Raw genomic sequence first — 11,376 nt, 5'->3', positions numbered from 1 at the left:
TCCAATTCTGGAGATTTCATTTTATTAATCTCCGAATTTCAATCCAATACTGGAGATTCATGAATCCCCGACTTGGACCGAACTGTGCCCAGCCCTAACCAATAGTATAGTTAGACCTAGAATTGTTGCAAACCAATTTGAAATTAAGCCAGCATTGCTTAATATGTTGCAAAATAATGTGACATTTCACGGGTTGCCTAACGAAAATCCTAACACCCATTTGACAAATTTCTTAGAAATTTGTGACACTTTTAAAATAACAGATGTGACTGCCGAAGCAATCAAACTTCGCCTCTTCCCTTTCACTTTGAAGGATAGATTCAAAGAATGGTTAACTTCTATGCCAGCCGCAACTTTTGAAACTTGGGACCAACTTGCCCAAGCATTTTTATCAAAATATTTTCCATTAGCAAAAACCGCAAGAGTCATAAAAAAGTTAACATCTTTTTCTCAAAATGACAATGAAACCCTTTATGAGGCTTGGGAACGATTTAAAGAACTTCAACGTTTATGCCCACACCACCAATTGCCCGATGCACTTTTAATGCAAACATTTTATAATGGATTAAATCCTACAACTAGAGGTTCATTAGATGCTATGTCGGGAGGGTTATTTATGAAGAAGACATCTGCCCAAGCAAGAGAACTTTTGGAGGAAATGGCACTTAACAGCAGTATGTGGCTCGCAGATCATGGACATAGACCAGTGGCGAAACCATCATCCTCAAACACATCATCGGTTAAAGGTGTAGTGAATCTTGATCCAGTTGCGATGTTACAAGCCCAATTTTCTGCCTTATCGCACAAAATTGATAGGTTTATGGCACCGTGCGATCCTAATGGTAATACAATCCAAACGGACGTGGAATATGAAGGTATGAGCGAGATTGAACAGGTAAATTTTGTCCAAGGGCAAAACCAAACTAACAACCCTTATTCCAATACTTATAATCCTGGATGGAGAAATCATCATAACTTTAACTGGAGAGATAATAATAATAATGCGAATGCTAATCAAAATCGTATCAATAATTATCAAAATCAATCAAGAGATACGATTAACACTTTATCTTCTAAGATCGACAAATTTATTGATGCTATGAGTGTAAAAATAAGTAATCACGACGATGGTTTTAAACGGATCGAGAATAAATTCGATCAGCTTATTAAAAATCATTCATCTAGCATCCATAATTTGGAGGTTCAAATTGGACAACTTGCTAAATCAATTCCATCCCGCAAAGAGGAAAGTCTTCCCAGCCATACGGAGGAAAATCCGAAAGAGCATGTTAAGGCTATCACTCTTCGTTCCGGAAAAAACTACTTAGGTCCGGAAATGCCCGGGGATTCAACTTTACCGGGAACTAATTTACCAAAATCCAACGAAGATATATCCAACACTAAAAATTCACCAATAAACTCAAGTACAAAAACTTTTGTACCCAAACCACATTTTCCACACAAAGTCCGAAATAAGGACTATGACAAACAATTATTAACATTTTTAGACAAACTTAAAAATTTGCACATTAATTTGACATTTATGGATGCGATTACGCAAATTCCCAATTATGGTAAGTTCTTAAAAGATTTAATTTCAAAGAAAATCAGTTGGGAAGGAGTATCATCCATTTCACTAACTAAAGACCGTAGTTCGATAGTGTCGAGTAATTTGCCTACAAAACTCAAAGATCCCGGATGTTTTACTATTCCGTGTAAGTTGGGAGATATTGAATTCCCAAGTTGTCTTTGTGATTTAGGAGCAAGTATAAACTTAATGCCATTGTCTATTTTTAATAAGTTAGGTTTAGAAGATGATATCAAACGTACCAATATGGTTTTGCAATTAGCGGATCAAACCACTAAAAGACCATATGGTATAATTGAAGATGTTTTAGTTAAAGTCGACAAATTTATTTTTCCATGTTTTAGTTAAAGTCGACAAATTTATTTTTCCTACCGATTTCGTTATATTAGATTTTGCATATGATGTTAATTGTCCACTAATTTTTGGTAGACCGTTTATGAACACGGGACGTGCTCTAGTTGATGTGTCGGAAGGGAAAGTGGTTTTAAGGATAGGAGAAGATAAGATCGAGTTTGATATGAACAAAGCAATGAAATATCCTATGGAGGATTTTGCTTGTATGAAACTTGATTTAGTTGAAAAATGTGTTAATGACATTATTCAAAAAGAAGAAGTAATAGAACCTATAATGAATGAAGAATTAGAAGATAAGGACCCTGAACCTTTGATTCGAGAAGATGGACCAGTTCCTCCTTCAATTGTAATAGCCCCTAAATTAGAACTTAAAGAATTACCAAACCATTTGAGGTACGCTTTCTTAGGCGAAGGCGATTCTCTACCTATAATAATCTCTAACAAATTAACACATGTTCAAGAAGAAAAATTGAAAGAAGTTGTTAGAAATAGAATAGGAAGTATGGGATGGCAAATTTCAGACTTAAAAGGAATTAATCCTAGTATTGTAATGCACAGAATTCACTTAGAAGAAGATAAGCCACCTAAAGCGGATAGTCAAAGACGCTTAAATCCGAATATGAAAGAAGTAGTAAAAAATGAGATTACTGAACTTTTAGACAATGGAATCATTTATCCTATTTCGGATAGTGAATGGGTTAGTCCAATCCATTGTGTACCTAAAAAAGGAGGCATAACTGTTGTAAGGAATGACGAAGGTGAATTAATACCTACACGAACCACAACCGGTTGGAGGGTTTCTATAGACTATAGGAACCTAAACAAAGCAACTAGGAAAGACCATTTTCCTCTACCTTTCATTGATCAAATGATCGAAAGGATAACTGGTCATGCTTTCTATTGTTTTCTAGATGGTTACTCCGGATTCTTTCAAATTATATTTACCCAGATGACCAAGATAAAACAACCTTCACATGTCCTTATGGAACATTTGCATATAGGAGAATGCCTTTTGGTCTATGTAATGCACCAGCAACATTTCAACGTTGTATGACTGCAATTTTTAACGATTTCATTGAAGATATCATGGAAGTTTTTATGGATGATTTTTCCGTTTATGGAGATTCTTTCGATGCATGTTTACAAAACTTAGATAAAGTTTTGTGTAGATGTGAAGAAACGAATTTAGTATTAAACTAGGAAAAATGTCATTTCATGGTTGACGAGGGAATTGTTTTAGGTCATAAAATTTCTGAAAAAGGTTTAGAAGTGGATAGAGCAAAAACCTCAGTGATAGAAAAATTACCCCCTCCAACTACTGTTAAGGGAGTACGGTCATTTTTAGGACATGCAGGTTTTTACAGACGATTTATTAAAAACTTCTCTGTAATTTCCAAACCACTTACTAATTTACTCATGAAAGACTCAACCTTTGATTTCAATGAAGATTGTGTCAAGGCCTTCGAAACATTGAAAACAGCTTTAGTCAGTGCACCCATTATTGCTAAACCCGATTGGGATCTACCTTTTGAAATCATGTGTGATGCAAGTGACTTAGCCGTCGGATGTGTTTTAGGTCAAAGGAAGGATAAGAAACTTCATGTTATTTATTATGCAAGTCACACACTGTCAGGTGCACAATTAAATTACACCACAACCGAAAAAGAAATGCTAGTGGTAGTTTTTGCATGTGATAAGTTTAGGTCATACCTATTAGGTTCTAAAGTTATTATTTATACCGATCACGCAGCTTTAAGGTATTTATTTGCTAAAAAAGATGCAAAACCACGTCTAATTAGATGGGTTTTGTTGTTACAAGAATTTGATATAGAAATTAAAGACAAAAAGGGAGTAGAAAACCTTGTCGCCGATCATCTATCAAGACTCGAAGATGAAAACGGTCCTATAGGTGAGACTATCGGTATATGAGATGATTTCCCTGATGAATATCTCTATCAAATAAAAAATGTCATGTCACCATGGTATGCGGATATCGCAAATTATCTCGTAGCCAACATTGTTCCGGAAGGATTAAATTTCCAACAAAAGAAGAAATTTTTTTTTGACATTAAACAGTATTTTTGGGAAGATCCTTTCTTGTTCAGAACTTGTGTTGACAGAATGATTAGGAGATGCGTTAGTGAAAATGAATACGGGTCTATAATGTCAGAATGCCATTCTAGTTCTTATGGAGGGCATAACGGCGTTAGTAAAACATTAGCCAAGATATTAGAATGTGGATTCTTTTGGCCGACGTTGTTCAAAGACGTCCGTTCATTTATTATTTGTTGTGACAAATGTCAAAGAACAGGGAATTTAGGAAGGAAAGATGAGATGCCTCTCACAAACATACTAGAAGTTGAAGTCTTCGACATGTGGGGAATAGATTTCATGGGACCTTTTCCCCCTTCGTTTGGTAAAACTTACATATTAGTAGCCGTAGATTATGTTTCAAAGTGGGTTGAAGCAATTGCAACCCCGACGAACGATTCTAAGGTTGTTGTTAGGTTTCTTGAAGATATATTTTGTAGATTTGGTTGCCCTAGAGTCATTGTAAGTGATGGTGGTACCCATTTCATAAACCGAAGTTTTGATATACTTATGAAAAAATATGGAGTACACCACCGCATGTCAACGCCATACCATCCTCAATCGAATGGTCAGGCAGAGATATCAAATAGAGAACTCAAATGGATTCTAGAGAAAACAGTTTCGTCTTCAAGAAAAGATTGGTCTTGTAAACTCAACAATGTGTTATGGGCATGCCGTACTGCATTCAAAACACCAATAGGAATGACGCCATACCGATTAGTGTATGGGAAAGCATGTCATTTACCAGTCGAATTAGAGCATAAAGCTTATTGGGCTATTAGAAAACTTAACTTTGATTTACAACAAGCAGGTAAGAAACGTTTGCTCAACTTAAATGAGTTGGATGAACTACGTCATCTATCTTACGAAAATGCAAAAATATATAAAGAGAAAGTGAAAAAATGGCACGACGCCAAGATTAAAGTCAAAAGCTTTAACATTAGGGATAAGGTGCTATTATTTAATTCACGGCTCCGTTTGTTTCCAGGCAAACTTAAGTCCAGATGGACAGGACCATATTTAGTCGTTAAAACATTTGACTATGGATCTTTAGAACTTGAAGGACCTAACGGAGTTCGTTTCAAAGTTAATGGTAATAGATGCAAAATTTATTACGAAAATATTCCAATTAAGGAGACTGCATTCATACACAATTTCCTGAAGATTAATTCGTTTAAATTTCATATACTTTTTCTTTGTTTTGTTTGGTTTTAGTTTTTGTTAATTAAATTTTTTTTCGTTTTTTATTTATTTATTTAGTTTATATTTTTACACATGTTAATTTTATGATTTTTAGTTATTAGATGACTTTATATTAAGATTTAGATGCAAGAATATATGTTTAAGTCATGTTTTTATTTTAATTTTAGGTCAATAGTTCGAATTAGAAGAGATTCAGTGATTCTCAGCCGAGAATTTGGAATTCTCAGTTGAGAATTTACATTTTCAGAATTGTCCAAACAGGTAAGAGATTTTCTGAACTTACCGAGAATTTATATTCTCGGCCGAGAATCAGAAATATAGGGTTTCGATGCCTGATTTCCGTAAGGAAATCAGCGTGTCGCGACCGAGAATTGGGATTCTCCGTCGCGACACGGGTGTCTTCTGCACCATCAGACCTGTTCCTTCTTCAACCTGCAGACATAGCCTTTCAAACTCGAAAAATTGAGTTTCTTCAACGTTTTAAGGTATGAATTTATGCCTTTTCGCATCAAAACAACACCTCTTTTCGTCCTATGATTCCTATAAATACATCTTAGAGGTCCAGATTTTTGTTACAACCTTTTCTTTTCCTCTCTGTCAGAACAAAATTCTGATTTTCTCAAACACTCCATTAACAGAAAAGTAACAGAAACATTTTTCTTCTTTATTCCTCACAAAACCATGACTACCAAACATAAATCCCCTAAGAAAATTGCTGCTTCTAGCAATAAGCATCCCGACTTATCACAACGTTATGGTGCGCTGTTTCCTATCTTCAACCATGACGAAGGCAGGCGCTATTATAGGCTTCGTTACAAGTTTTTCGTCGGTATGCTATATATGGACGAGTTTTTAAATAAACAACTCGGCATAAGCGATGACATAAGTCGCTATTTGGAAAGATTGGGATGGACTAAATTCGCCAACTTGCGGTTTCCTATAATAGGAGACTGGATTCTCGAGTTCTTCTGTACAGTTCGTTTTGTGAATAAACGACGAGTGCGTCTTAGTTTTCGTCAAGATGGCGAAATCTTTACTTTTGGGTATCGTGAGTTACATGCCTGGTTCGGTTTTCCCCCGAGGGATACAATCAAACGTCATCCTGGAAAAGATATGACATCCACTGATATATGGCGGATGCTAACGGGATTTTGGCGTTTCAATCCTCGACTCGCCTACAACCAATCCTTTCACTCCAATTCGATGTTGTATCTACACAAATTTCTGTGTCACAGTCTTTTCGGTGTCACGTTTAGTAGTGTGGTCAAAGACACCGATTTATATGTCCTTGGAGATATATTCCAGGGCAATACAGTTGATACCTCCAAGATTCTGATGGAAGGTCTTATTGCCGCTTCTCGATCCAAAGATAAGAAGATTGGTTTCGGCAATATCATTTGTGGGATAATTCTCGGTACCAAGGGAACTATTTCTATCCCTTGGAGCGATGCTGAATCATTTTCGACTTTGGACTATGAGTTCTTGGAATAAAGGCCTCGTGAAATGCGTTTTTAGAGCGGGCCCGCATTTTCTTTCTGCACCGGAACGTCAAGCTTTTGTGCAATTGAAAATTGATCGCTATAGGGCTAGAGAAATCCCGATTGATAGGGATGAGTATATAGAATAGTTTTAGTTTCTTAGTTTAATTTGTAAATATTTGTGTGTTTATGTTATTTATGTACTTTCTTTATTTTTATGTTTAGTGTTATTTTGTACATATTTGCTTCAATAAAAATTTTCTATTAATTTGATTCAATTTCTTATTCTGATCTTGGTTTATCTATACTCAATCCATTTTATATTGATTACATCTAATCACAGTTGCTGAGTTAGATAATAATGATGGAATTGAACTTATATGATTTTATACTTGAATTAACAAATATGTCCATAATTTCATCACATTAATCCATTAATATTCTGTATCAATAAATTAAAATTTTATATACACATGAATTAGTATTTATTTTTATTAATGTAGGTTCATTTAATTTACATGAATAAATGCACATTAATGTTTCATTAAAATCTCATTAAAGCATTTATCTTTCATTATTTTTTCCAATTAATATGGACAAACCTTTGGTTTTCCTTATAATTTAATGCTTTTCATTTATATATTCAAGTACCAGTACAGTTTTAATCAGGTTCAGGACATAAATACTCAGAAAATCACACGAACCAAGTCAAAATGCGCGAAAACAAGTCACCAGGACCCGATTCTCGGCCGAGAATTGAAAATTCTCGGTAAGTTCAGCAAGATTGGCCACATTTCAGAGCGATTTTCCCTCTAAAATTGCCGTGTCGCGACCGAGAATCAGGATCTTCGGTCGCGACACGCGACCTGCAGGCACACTAATTTCGGATTTTTGCACTATTTTTGCCCCTTTTCCTATTCCTACTCTTCCTATACTTAACCCTATTTCACCCTATATATATACCTATACCTTACACAAACCTCACATCACCTCACTTTTTACCCAATCCCCTACTCTAAACTCTTCCCAATACATTACTTTTACTCTTCCCAATTTATTCATTACCCCTTCTAATCACTTACCCTTTCAACTCCAAATCAATTCATTCCTTACCCTACTATATCCAACTCATCTTCAACCTTTGGTTTTTCTCTCTACCATTCTTCATCTTTGTTCTTCCAAGGCCCTAAGTAACTCAATCATGCCTAGAACAAAGCGTGTTGGTCACAAGCCTCAAGTTACGGAAGCTAATCGCCTCCGAGTCCGTTGTGGAGCTCCTTTTGACATCAACTCCGAGGAAGAAGCAAGTAGATACACTTATTTTTCAAGCTCAAAGCGAGAGTTTGTGGGTATGCCATTCCTTGACTTTGATACAGTAAGAGATTTAAACTTCTCTACTAGGATTAATGCCTTCTTGGACACTTTGGGTTGGCAAACCTTTGCCTCTATGCGTTTTCCTAGTATTACGGAATATATAGTGGAGTTCTTGGTCACTTTAGAAATCGATAAGAAAAAGACTTCAATTCGTTTCCGCAATAATAGTGTTACTTACACTATTAATTATGAAGTCATGGAAAACATGTTTGGTTTTCCTACTGCTGATTTCCATGACAAGCCTCATGATTTTGATAATGATGCTATTTGGCATACTCTTTCGGGGCAATCTTATTTCAATTCAAAGAACACATCTAGCAAAATGATTAGGGATAATTGTTTGCTCTATTTTCACAAGTTCTTGAGTTTTTCTTTGTTGGGCCGGGTTGAGAGCTCGAAGATTCAAGTTCGAGATTTGTTTGTTTTTGATAGCTTGTTTAAAGGATTGAGGGTTGATAGCATATGGATGTTTTTTGATAATTTGTTTCGTGCTTCGCGGGCTCGCACCATTCAAGTCCCTCTTGGAAATTTTATTACCGCTATTGTTTTGGGTGCCCGTGGTGAGTTAGAAGATTATGACATGTCTACCTACCATGGATATGTTCCGCTTTTGAACCTCTCGGCTCTTGAACGAGCGCATTTGTTGCTTACTTCGGTTCCTCCGGTTTTTGTATCTTATGAATCCCGTATTGCTCATCTTCGTGGCACTATGGGTGGCGGAGCTTCTAGTTCTCAATTTGCAGGTACCGAAGAGGGTGAAGCGGAGGAAGAAGAGGAGGATGACCCACAAGCACAACCACACCCCCAAGCACCTCAAGATGATGATCCGGTGGATTTAAGGCGCATTTTGAACCAAATCAATGAAAATAATCGTAATATGAATTTGCGGATTGATGATTTGGTGGAAAACAATATGATTATCAATGACAACCTCAACAACTTAAGGAGGGAGCACAAATCTACTCGTCGTCGGATGTTTTCCTTTTTCCGTCGTCAAAATGTCAAAACCTCACCATCCCCGACGGATTCGCCTCCACATGCTTAGGTTTTATCACCTCTTTTATTCCTTTCCTTATCTTGTTTTGTTATTTTTCAATTAAAGTTTGGTACAATATTTATTTTTCATGTTAAGTTTGATACAATTTTTAATTTTTATGTTAGATGATTTTAATTTGCTACATTTCTTTATTATTTCGTGTTATTTATTTTGTACTTATTTTTCGTGTTTTATCCGTTTTTGCACCAATGAGGACATGGTCCAAATTAAGTGTGGGAGGGGATATTACGTATATCATTTTTTTTCACGTACAAATAAATGCATGGAGTAAGAATGTCATCCGTTTTGCCATAAAAAAAACACATATTAATATTTATAAACAATATTTTCAAATGCAACACTTGTTTTATGCAAATGCAACATATATTGCAACACAATTTATTTAACATTATATATGTTTAAAATATTTTAACTTATAATTATTTTTAGGTTATCATTATCGTTAGAAATGATATTTCTATATGGGCAACATTATTTTTCAAATTTTTCATAAATCTCCGATATGATTTTAAGTAAAATTGTTTCGAGTGAATGTATTTAAGTAAATAAATTCTTTATTTTCGATCTCTATTTTATATCATGAATTCATGATAAAATAAATCTTATTTTAAATTTTCAATTAGGTTTATAGGCATTAAATTGAATTAACAATTTTTTTTAGCTCGGTTTGATTTCGTCTTACATTAACACCAATTGAAGTTTTTAAGGAAACTTTAGCCATAATACATGTTGAATTTTAAGTCAATATAGGATGAATGTGCTATCTTTCTTTTTCCCAATTTACAATTTCATAAATTCATATTAATTAATCAATTAGTTGAATTCTTAACTTTTGGCAACGATTGAGACCAACCTTATCACAATCGAGGTATGAAAGGGAAGAAAATTAAGTACCGTTTACTTTTGGCCACGATTGCAACCACCCTTATCACAATCGAGGTATGGAAGGAACATTTAAGCAAAAATTAAGCGTGTTTAAGTTTAAAGTAACGATTGCGTCCACCCATGGCATGGTCGGTACCTCTTAAGCAAACACAAAGCAAATAAAAAGCATATAAAGTTACGATCGAGACCACCCTTATCTCGGGCGTAACTAGCAAAAGAAAATTAACCTAATTACGTATTTAAACTTAATATATCTCATATATTAGTTTAGGTTTGGGAAAAGAAATTTGGTGCTTTGAAATGCCTTGAGACGAAAGACTCAATAACATGCGTGCTTATATCGTCCCGAATACTTCAATTCAAATTGAAAATACAAGACGAATGATGTATCATATTTATACTAGTTAGTTTGATATTTTGCGTATAAATTTGCCATGCGAAGTTAGTCTTTTCGGCTTAACTAATTTAAAAGGTAATACCAAGATATATGTTTTATTTTGATAAAGAGATTAGTTAAAGAATAAATTCAGTGAAATTTTGCTCGGGACTAGCAAAATATTAAGTGTGGAGATTTGTTAAGCCCAAAATATACCTAAAATATCATTAATATTTACATCAGTTTTGCTACGAATTCGTACTGTTTATATCTGTTTAGCGTACTTTTACTTCCAAATATGTTTCTTTCTTGCAAGGTACCTAAATATTTGGTAAAATCCAAATAGGAACGAAAAGAGCTTAAAACAGAAGAAAAACCCTACAAAAGGAGTCAAAGACGACGAAAATCAAACGCATCGAAACGAGGACAAGGACGAGAATCCTCCATTCTCGATCGCGACCGAGAATCCTCCATTCTCGATCGCGACACGCGTCGCCAGCTTCTCCTCCTTACCATTTCGAAGGCTAAATATTTGCTCCCTCATTCTCGGCCGAGAATTTACATTCTCGGTAAGAGCAGAAATTCTGGAAAGGATATACGTACACGTTCGTTCATAAAGAAACGTGTTCGTTCGATTGGATAAGATCGCCTCTTCGTAGCAGACACGTCCCTTAAACCCGACTCTTCAACATCTATAAATAAAGAGTTGATTTCAGAGTTGGATATATAGGAAATTGAAGAAAAGATTAGTATAGAATTAATGCAGAAATTCTGAGTCAAGCCATTCAGAGTTAGAAGTTCAATTCTGTAAAGAGCAATATGATGTACACACATTGTTTATCAAATAATTACAAACACAGTAGCATTTAGATTTGTTCATATTAGTTTACATTTTGGTAGTCGATAGACCAATCGCTATTCCGAAGATTCAACGAGAAGATTTAGTAGAGGATCCGCCCCTGAGCCTGAC

The 11,376-nt window shown here is 35.1% G+C and overlaps 1 non-coding gene across 1 annotated transcript; it reads right to left on the bottom strand.

Moving 5' to 3' along the window:
* Positions 1-421: 421 nt before the first annotated feature.
* LOC136216032 (small nucleolar RNA R71) lies at positions 422-528 on the bottom strand. Its single transcript, XR_010683028.1, has one exon. It is a non-coding gene; the product is annotated as a small nucleolar RNA R71 (small nucleolar RNA).
* Positions 529-11,376: the final 10,848 nt, after the last annotated feature.

The sequence above is a fragment of the Euphorbia lathyris genome, chromosome 1 (genome assembly GCF_963576675.1).
Source record: "Euphorbia lathyris chromosome 1, ddEupLath1.1, whole genome shotgun sequence".
In the NCBI taxonomy this organism is placed as follows: domain Eukaryota; kingdom Viridiplantae; phylum Streptophyta; class Magnoliopsida; order Malpighiales; family Euphorbiaceae; genus Euphorbia; species Euphorbia lathyris.
Note: the sequence above shows the minus strand (reverse complement) of the source record. Positions and strands in the feature narration are given on the sequence as shown.